This window comes from Mandrillus leucophaeus, unplaced genomic scaffold (genome assembly GCF_000951045.1).
Source record: "Mandrillus leucophaeus isolate KB7577 unplaced genomic scaffold, Mleu.le_1.0 Scaffold154, whole genome shotgun sequence".
Classification (NCBI taxonomy): Eukaryota; Metazoa; Chordata; class Mammalia; order Primates; family Cercopithecidae; genus Mandrillus; species Mandrillus leucophaeus.
Genome location: NW_012101521.1, coordinates 1,488,408 through 1,497,689, shown reverse-complemented (window position 1 = coordinate 1,497,689; position 9,282 = coordinate 1,488,408).

Sequence of the window (9,282 nt, the reverse complement as noted above, 5' to 3'; positions counted from 1 at the left end):
TTTATCCAACAGAAACAAAAGCAAATGTCCATAAAAAGCCTTGAACACAAATGTTCAGAGCAGTTCTCTTCATAACAATCCCGAACTGGAAACAGTCTAAATATTCATCTACAGGAAAATAAGATGACTGGGGTATATTTGGACAATGAAATATTACTCAGCAATAAAAAAAAACAAACTACTGACTCATCTAATAATATGATGAATCTCAAAAATGTTTTGCTGAGTGAAAGAAGTCTGCACCAAAAAAAGTATATTTTGCATGATCCCATTTGTATGAAATTCTAGAATAGGTAAAAATAACCTATGACGACACAAATCAGGGCAGTGGTTGCTTGGGGGGAGGAGGGAACACTTGACTGGGAAGGGACACGAGGGAACTTTCTAGGGTGATTAAAGATGTCCTGTCCTGATATGCATTCATCCAAACAGACTGAGCAACACGCTTTAGATCTCAGCAATTTCACTGCATGCAAAGTAAATCTGAATAAAAAAATTAGAAACATGAGCTATTGTCATTATGATTAGTCATTGTTTTGTTGTGCACCACGCACCAAGGTCCGGTGCCATGAAGGCAGGACCCTGTTTTCTCTTGCTCGTGCTTAGTTCTGTAGTGCCCAGTGCCTAGCACATAATAGGTACTCGATAAATGCTTGTTGAGTGAATTCATAAATGAATGAATGAATGAGTGTTTGAAGAGGGAGAGAGAAGGAGTGACATAAATTTCTGGCTGTCCAAAACTGGAGCTGGGAGAGATACTGTTCTGATATTTACAGCCTTCAAGCATTTCTGTTCTGGTTTGCTGGACAAATGGGGGCTCCTGTAACACTCGTAGCTATGTATTTACAAGACAGCCCTGAAGCTACTTGGGAACTAATTCCACCTCGCTGTGAGATCGTTTGCCTTTAGAAAAGAAGATGTAAATATTCCCCACTCGGCTGAACGGAATGGCTCTACTGGGCTCCCCCAAACAGTCTTTAAGAACATCCTTTAACTTAGAAAAGATTTGCAAGGGCAGGCCGAGGGATGCGTCTAGGGGAAGAAGGGAAGCTGATATTACTGAGGGCCTACTAGGCGTCATGTTCCGTGCAGTGCTGAGCACTTTCACAGGCATAGTCTCCTTTACTTTTTAGGATGCAGCTGGCAGGGATCATTGTCTCCATTTCACAAATGAGAACACTGAGTGAGTCTCAGAAGTGTCCCAGGTGAGTTACACTCTGCAAAGGTTGGCATCGAACCCCAGGCCTGCCTGACACCTGGTGGCGGAGTGAACCCAGGGTGCAGTTCCAGCTCTGACACACGCTTGCTGGGTGCGTGGGCTTATCATTCTCTGAGCTTCAATTTCTTCATCTGTAGAAAGAGGGCGCATGCCTTGCCTTCTCTGCCTCCTTAGGGTGGAGCCATGATGACAACATCCTGGCGACACTCAGAAGGTGCAGAGAGTCGCTATTTCTCGGCTTCTCCCACCAGTGCAGAGATATCATCAAAAACCCCAGGCAAAAATCATGTCAAAACTCTGCTCCAAAGCCTACACTGGCTCTAGGCAGGGGTGTCCAGTCTTTATATTATTATTTTTATTATTTGAGATGGAGTCTCACTCTGTCGCCCAGGCTGGAGTGCAGTGGCACAATCTTGGCTCACTGCAACCCCCAACTCCTGGGTTCAGGCAATTCTCCTGCCTAAATCTCCAACCAAGTAGCTGAATTACAGGCATGCGCCACCACCCCTGGCAATTTTTTTTTTTTTTTTGTAGAGGCGGGGTTTCACCATGTGTCCCAGGCTGGTTTTGAATTCCTAGGCTCTAGTGACCCTCCCACTTCAGTCTCCCAAAGTGCTGGGATTACAGGCGTGACCAATCTTTTGGCCTCCCTGGGCCACATTGGAAGAATTGTCTTGGGCCACACGTAACATACCCTAATACTAACAATAGCTGATGAGCAAAAAAAAAAAGGCTCTAAAAGAATCTCATAATGCTTTAAGAAAGTTAATGAGTTTATGTTGGGCCACATTCAAAGCTGTCCTGGGCCGCAGGAGTCCCTCGAGCCATGGCCATGGGTCGGACAGACCTGCTGTAGGGCCTAGGGCAAACCTCATCCTAGTTCGCTCAGGACTTTCCCTGTTTTAGCACCAAAAGTTCTGTGTCCCAAGAGCTCCCTCTGTTCTGGGCAAAGTGAGATGGTTGGTCACCCTAAATGGCTCCCACCTTACTCTCAGTTAAAGCCAACATCTTTACAAAATCCTACAAGGCCCTACATCATCTGACCCTCATCATCTCTCTTATCTTGTCCACCATTCCTCACCCGCTCGATCACCCCACTGCAGCCATACTGGCCTCCTTGAAGGTGCTCAAACCCACCATTCCTGCTCCTACCTCAGGGCCTTTGCATTGACTGTTCCCTCTGCCTAAAATGCTCTTCCCAAGTTCTAGACATAGCTGGTCCCTTTACTTTCTTCAGATCTTTACTTAAATGTCTTTCCCAAGGAATCCTTCGCCTGCCCACTCTATCTAAAATGCTCTCTGCACCACTTCCAATGCCTTCCAGTCCCTTCTACAGCTTCTTTTTTTTTCCTCCTCCACATTTTCAGTGACCTAATATCTTGTATAGTTCACTTACTCCTCTTGTTTACCATTTGCTCCCACCCCCAACTATCATGTAAATTGCATGAAAACGCAAATTATCTGTCTGTTTTATTAACTGCTTTATCTCTGGTGCCAGATAAAGCCTGACACCTAGCAGGTGTTTTGTGGATAAATTTCCTTAGCATCAACCATTAATTGGGTCCTGGACCTCACAGCTGTCTGGAGAGAGCCCCAAGTAAACAGCCGCAAACCTAAGGGCAGACATGGACCAGCGAGTGGGTAAAGAAAATGTGTTATCTTTATATCATGGAACACTACTCAGCCATAAAAAAGAATGAAATAACGTCTTGCAGCGACTCAGATGGAGCTAGAGGCCATTGCTCTTTTTTTTCTTTTTTATTATACTTTAAGTTCTAGGGTACATGTGCACAATGTGCAGGTTTGTTGCATATGTATACATGTGTAGAGGCCATTATTTTAAGTGAAGTAACTCAGGAATGGAAAACCAAATATTATATGTTCTCACTTATAAGTGGGAGCTAAGCTATGAGGTCGCATAAAGATTAAGAGTGATATACTGCCAGTCTGGACAACATGGCGGAAGCCCGTCTCTACAAAAAGTACAAAAAATTAGCCAGAGTTGGTATCACGCACCTGTAGTCCCAGCCACTTGGGAGGTTGAGGTAGGACAATCACCTGAGCCTGGAAGGTCGAGGCTGCAGTGAGCTGAGATCATGGCACTGTACCCCAGCCTGGGCGATAGAGTGAGACCCTGCCTTGAAAAGAAGAGTTATGTAATGGACTTTGGGGACTCAGGGTTGAGGGGGAAGGTTGGGAGGGGAGTGAGGGATAAAATACTGCATATTGGGTAGTGTACACTGCTCAGGTGACAGGTACACTAAAATCTCAGAAATGACCACTAATGAACGTATCCATGTAACTGAAACCACCTGTACCCCCAAAACTATTGAAATTATATATACATATGTAACTAAAATAATTTTTAAAAATACCTAAAAACAGAGGGAGGTACAGGTGTGCAGAAGGCTACGGCAGCCTTCCCAGCCCCACCTGGAAGTCAAGGAAGGCTGACATCTGGAGAAAGGAGGGCAATTAGCAAGGTGAAAAGGCAGGCGAGACTAGTGTAAGCCTCTAAGACCAGTGGATGGTCTTTTGAGTGGATGCTCAAAAAATACCTGTGCATGAGTGAGTATATGAATGAATAAGTGAGTGTCCCAAGTGGAGATAAAGGCATGCAAGAAAGCCCAGAAGGGAGAAAGACCAGGGTAGGATTGGAGCTGCATCCAGGGCAGAGACAGGCAAGACAGGTGGGGACCACATCACACAAGAGCCAGGTATAGTAATGTCTATAGTGTCTGTGGGAGTGTTGCCAGAGGAGATTAACATTTGAGTCAGTGGACTGGGAGAGACAGACCCACCCTCAATCTGGCTGGACACCATCTAATCAGCTGCCAGAGTGGCAAGAACAGAGCAGGCAGGAGAAGATGGAAAAGCAGACTTGCTCAGTCTTCCAGCCTTCATCTTTCTCCCATGCTTGATGCTTCCTTCCCTTGAATATCAGACTCCAAGAGATACTAACAGCCATAATAATAACAACTTCAGCTCACATTTATGGAGTGCTTACGAAGTGCTAGGCCAATTCAAAGTGCATTTTCATGAATCTGTTTGTTTAATTCTCACATCGCCCTTTGCCTTGGCTTTAGTCTTAATGCAGGCTCCCCAGAAAATGCACCTGGGGCCAGTTTTAAATGCTCATATGCTCTTGGAAGGTACAGTCTCAGGGCAGAGAGACTAAGAGGAGAAGGGAAATGAGGCAGGAGAGCTAAGACACAAGGTCAGTGATGCACTACCAAGCTGGTTACGGTAGTTGGTTGGCTGATGTGGTCTGTCCCCAGTTAGACTGCATAGGAAAATTTCCTGGTGTGGTCCAACAGAAGGAGGAGTGGAGAGAGTGTGTAACTACAGCTCCCTCAAATCTCCTGTTTCTCAGCGCTTAAAGTGCACCCTGCCAGGAGATCCTTTTCATAATATGCATGTGGTAGGAGGAGCCAGAGATCCTGGACTTTGGCTTCAGGTGGTTGGACTCCATGGGCATGGAGTACGTTGCCATAGCAACAGCCATGAATCAGGTAGCAATTGAGATTCCAGGAGTTATATGAGACCAAGAGAACCTGAGGAGGCTCATGAGATGGATCCAATATCATCATTGTCCTGACTTTACAGCAGGAAACGGAGGCACAGAGAGGCTACACAGCTCCACCCATACAGCCAGCCTGTGGTGAGCTTAGCACCACACTGAACAAAATTTGGGCCACTCAGGATTGCAGAGAAAAAAAGAATGTAGACCTAAATCTTTGAGACCAGAACTTGGAGGTGCTGTCAGGATTCTTTAGTGCACCCTAGTTATTTACAATTGACCCAAAGACTGAATTATCCTCAAATCATTTCTCTCCAGCTCTAGGAGGCAGCAAGAATTTGAGGGAAAACACTAGGTTGAAGTCTGCTTCCAAATTACTGTGTAACTGTAGGCAATAGATGCTCCTTCCGTGGTGCTGTTTCTGCATATAAAATGATGCGGCCAGTGTAATGTACTGGTACCAGCTGGGCCCTGCCAGCAGTATTTGCTCCTCAGTCACAGGGAACACTCTTGCCTGTCCCCATCCATGCCCTCGAAACGCACTCCTGGGACTTCCATGCACAGGTAAGGGGCATTAGTCCATGGACCATGAGCCATCATGCCCACATAGCCCTAAATGAGACACCCAGGGAACCAACAGCAACAAGAATAATTTCCAGTACTTCCCTTTATTCGGAGAGGTCACATTTAAACTCTTCTAGAGGCCTTTGATGCCAAAACTTGAGTTCCCTCAAACATGGGAGAACAGGCTGGGCACCTATGGAACGAGCTTCTTACCCACCCCACTTTTGAGGTAGGTTGCTTGAGACTGAAGTGAACAATAGGGATGAATGCCTCCTAGGGCTGAGTTAGGCACTCCCTGCCTGTGCTAGGCCAGGGAACTCTTTGGAACTCTTTCGAATGTTCCCTGCACTGGCTGGACAACCAGGCCTGGAACTCGAAGGAGATCAGAGTGACTGTCTTAGGAAGAGCACTGAATGAGGAGTCAGGAGCTCTGAACTCTAATCCCAGCTTCTCCACTGCTAACTCAGGCCAGTCACTTGGTCTTGCTGAGCCTCAGCTGCCCCATCTGTAAAATGGGCATAGTAATCCTTGTCCTGGTGCTTCTGCTGGCCAGATAGGCTCTAAAGATAGGTCTCCGCTCCCACTCCTTATTACTCAAAAAGAAACCAAAAATTAGAGGGGTTTAACAAACTACTTGAGGTTACACAGCTTAAAAGATGGCAAAGCCAGGAGTACACCCAAGCCTAGTCCTAGACACAGGTCCCCATTGCCTCCCAGATGGAGCAGGCAGGCCCAGCTTTGTTTAACCAGGAGATGGTGTAGGTGAAGTGATGTGATCCATAGGTCCGTTCAGCCAGCTGACCTTATAGGAAAGCACTATCTACACTGCAAGCTTAGCCCATGATGTTAATACCAAGAATGCATATATTTGGAGATAGAGCCCCGAGTTCAAATCCCAGCTCCACTTGTCTGTGTTTCTGTCCTCTCTGAGCCTCAATGGCTGGTATGGGGAAAAGTCATTAACTTGACCCCTTGTTATGTTCTCTCTCCCCACTCGCTGAACAATGAAAATTGCTCACCATCAGCCACAGACACTGACTCGTTTTACCAAGGGTGAGGTCACTGTGCTTTAAGGGACTGCATCCTCCAATGTCCTTCCACCTTTTGCTGCAGACCCCCTTTTTGCATAAGCCGAGGATCAAGGGAAGACCAAGGGCTTTTGGTAAATGCAGCCATGTCTTTCCCTACCCTTTGCAGCAAGTCTAAGCAGGAAGAGCGTAAACTTTAGATTCTAGGAGATGGGAGATTGAAAGAGGGTTAAATAAGCCATTCCAGTGAATCCTACAAGCTGTAGGCATCCACTATGAGCATGATTTTCTCACTGAGCCCCGAATAAGACTACTGGGCCTCCATGCAGCTATTTACAAAGGAGCATTTTGAGTCATTTTATATTTCTCCTTGTGCATATAGAACACATGGATAGGACAGTGGATCCCAACCACTGTCTCTTAGAAGTGATGTTTGAATATCACCAAGCACAGTGCCTATCTCCTCACAGACACACAAGAATGGGAGCTACGATGATTCTTAACAAAGGGTGACAGGGTCACTGTGTCACCTTGTCACCAGAGCTGCTGCTTAACATCTGTCACTATGCTCTGAAGGGAGCTGCCTATGTCGACAGCTAAATAAGCAACCAGGTCCACGGAGCGGGAGTCCAGTCTGAACCGTCCATCACCTTCTGAAGACAGCAGCGGGAGCTTGGCCAGGCCATTAATCACAACCAGAGCCTTCTACGGCTGCATCCAACATCCTTTGACACCTGCCTCTTCTAGCTGCAACAACAGTCTCCCCTCTCCTGTGCTTCCCATGGACAATCTTTGGGAGTGGGAAAGAATGCAGAGCCTTAGCTCCCCCTCCTTGAACTCTGCAGAGAGCCAGGGGCCTTGGAACAGGGCTGGGTCTGTGTTGGCCTGGAGAGGGCCTCTGAAACTTTAGAAATGTACATTTGGCTTATCTGAGTTCCTTTCTCAGGAAATTGACCTTTGGGCCTCCTAGATGGTATCAGAAAGCTGAGGCTTTTCAGATTGCTGCACCCAGACAATGAGACACACCTGCTGCCTGTTGACCAACTCCTCTTTCTTGCCCCTCCTGTTCTCCTTCCCTGCTTTATAAACCCCTAACTTTGGTTGGGAGGGAGAGGTTTGACAGGCTGATGTCACCTCCAACACAGCTTTTCTTCTGGAGCAACATTTGTTGTCTCAGTGATTGGCTTTCTGTGTGGTGAGCAGCCAGACCTGGGTCAAAGCCCTGGAGTTTGCCAACAAAATTCTGGTTCTCTGATCAGGAATTCATTGCTTATGGCTCAGTGGCCGTGGACCAGGAGCATTTCAGAAGCCCTCCTAGCAGCTTCCCAGCCATATTTGCCAGAGATGGGTTTCAGTCTCCTTCTCTTCTGCCTCACCACTGCCAGCCCCAACTGCATTCCTGATTGCCTAGGAAGAACAGGCTTTGAAATCGGACATCTGCATCCTGATAGGTGAGTGCCCTCTGTAGGTCCCTGACAGCAGGAGTCTCTCCTCTCAATTTGGGGAAATTCCAAAGGAATTTCCATTTGTTGCAGGTTGGACAAGCCCGGTTGACTGGTTTGAGAGTAGAAAGCACCCTGTTTTGGTTTGGACACTCTTGGGTTTGTTGCTACTACAATTAGTATTTTGATAATTATTTGTTTCCATAATAAAGATTTCCTTCCCTGGCAATACTTGTGGTCTGTGATATGAGCAACTGGACCTAGGCCCAACCCCTGGTGTTTGGCAAAATATCATGCAGACAGAGAAGGATGACCTGTAGCTGCTGGACTGCTGGTGGGACATCAGGTGGTAGGGGCATGGCCAATGTATGTGTTTCCAAGTACATTAGCTGTCCTCCCAGTAAACTATAAGCTTCATGAAACCAGGGTCTTTGCCTATCCCATTTTCAGCTTTATCTACCGTGCCTGCAACAGTGCTCAGGACATGAGGTGATCTTTGTTGAATGAATAAATGTTGAGTTCTAAACTCGGCTCTGCTATTAAGCGCCTTTGGAAAACTCATGTTCTTCTCTGAGACCCATTTTCCCCACCTGTAAAATTACCTGGAGGCTTTCATCTAGTCCTTATGGTCTACGGTTCTTTCAAGACATGGGTGCCCTGTTAAAAATGGCCTCAGGGTATAAAAGCAAGAGGAAACATTTGCAGGAGAGCATTTAATCCACCTGGATTCATGATCACCAACATCCTCACCTTTGAAATAGTTTTGGTTACATCAGCAGGGACGCCATAGCAGGGCATAGTCATAAGGTTGGAGCCACAGACTTGGGCATCAGGGAGCAGTTCTTCTGAGACCAAAGAAAAAAGATGCCACCATTTGCTGCAGGCTGACTATCTGCCAATCAACGGACTAAGTGATTCATGAGCTCTCGATTCCTTACAAGGATGCCGGGAAGCTGGTACTAGTTTAGACCTATTTTACAGATGAGTAAAGGAGAGGTCAGAAAGCAGTGACATCTGTGAGATCACGCAGAGAGAGAATCTCTGACCTGAGGCATGAGAGGCAATGCCCAGGCCAGGGGCCAGGCCGTGTTGATATCCCACGTAGCAGAAGTGGTAGTGTCACATAGACGTGGATGACACTTACTACCCTGGGTGCTAGGGGTGAGCACACTGCCTATGTGACATCAGGGCCCACTGTGGAATTTCTGGAGTCATCTTGTAGGAAAGAGGTTCAAAGCATAGCCAACATGGTGAAACCTCGTCTCTACTAAAAATACAAAAATTAGCCAGGCATTGTGGTGGGCGCCTGTAATTTCAGCTACTAGGAAAGCTAAGGCAGGAGAACTGCTTGAACCCAGGAGCAGAGGTTGCAGTGAGCCAAGATCACACATTTCACTCCAGCCCGGGTGACAAGAGCAAAACTCTACCCCAAAAAAGAAAAAGATAAAAGGACGGAAGGAAGGGAGGGACGGAGGGAAGGAAGGAAGGAAGGGAGGAAGGGAGGGAGGG